General features: G+C 48.6%; 1 protein-coding gene across 3 annotated transcripts in view; it reads right to left on the reverse strand.

The window, feature by feature from the left end:
* Slc25a18 (solute carrier family 25 member 18) overlaps window positions 1–1,047 on the reverse strand; it is a 23,843-nt gene that overhangs the window by 8,048 nt on the left and 14,748 nt on the right. The gene's annotated exons all lie outside the window — the stretch shown is intronic.

Below are 1,047 nucleotides of genomic sequence, written 5' to 3' on the forward strand. Positions count from 1 at the left end.
GGTGAGGGGACCCGGGCTGGGACAGTTGGCAGGGCCATGGGGAGGAGGGGACACGGTGAGGGGACCCGGGCTGGGGCAGTTGGCAGGGACAGGGCCATGGAGAAGGGCCCACCACACCCAGGACCCCGCGGTCCTGGGAAGAGGCCTCCAGTTGCACCCCAAGGCGCTGCCCCGTAGCAGGGTCTCCCACTCCTCCTCTCCCTTCAGCCGCGTGTGCAAAAGCTCCTAGACACTCGGGCCTTCTGTGGGGCTCCAGCCCTGGCAGATCTGCGTGAGACTCCTGCTGTGCTGTTCGTCAGAGCGGGTCCTTGCCTTTCCCACTCCCAAGCTATCCTGGTAACCAGAGGGTGAGGCCCCCAGGCAGCACAGATAAGCAGGCTTCCAGCACTGAGATTATCGAATTGTTTTTTTTTTTCCAGTACCAGGGATTGAACTCAGGACCCTGTGCTTGCCACGCAAGCGCTTATTCTACTGAGCTATCTCCCTGGGCTCTAATTCTTCTTTTAAATTAAATTTTATTTCACATTGATAGAAATCATGAATTTATACTGTTCCACATTATGATATAATTTTTCAACAAAATGATTCTTGCTATCAATAAGATCTTTTGATTTATATATCTGAACTAAGTCTGTAGTTTTTTTTTTAATTTTTTTTGTTCACAAGGCAGTCTTATTTTTGTCTCAGTCTGTTTTATTAAGCATTCATTTTCCTATTGATATGGGGGAAAAGTGATCTCAGCGTATGGCCTCCAAATGATATAAGGGAAAGAAATGAAACTACCAACCTGAAAGAACCTGGGACAAGTTCACGTTCTCTGAAACCTAAGAATGAATTTTAGGAACAAACGGAGGTTATGAGCAGAAAATATTTATTGGGCGGAAAGAAAGCTCCTGTCCAAGAGAGGGAAAGGAAGGGGGCCCGAGCGGGTTGTCCCTGTAGTTCTTTTTTTTAAATTTATTTATTTAATTTATTTATTTGTGGGGGGGGGGTGGCCAGCTCAGCCCACCAGGGGGCGGGGCTGGCTGGCATGTGGTGCTGGGGGAT

The sequence above is a fragment of the Octodon degus genome, unplaced genomic scaffold (genome assembly GCF_000260255.1).
Source record: "Octodon degus isolate 3935 unplaced genomic scaffold, OctDeg1.0 scaffold00104, whole genome shotgun sequence".
Lineage (NCBI taxonomy): Eukaryota > Metazoa > Chordata > Mammalia > Rodentia > Octodontidae > Octodon > Octodon degus.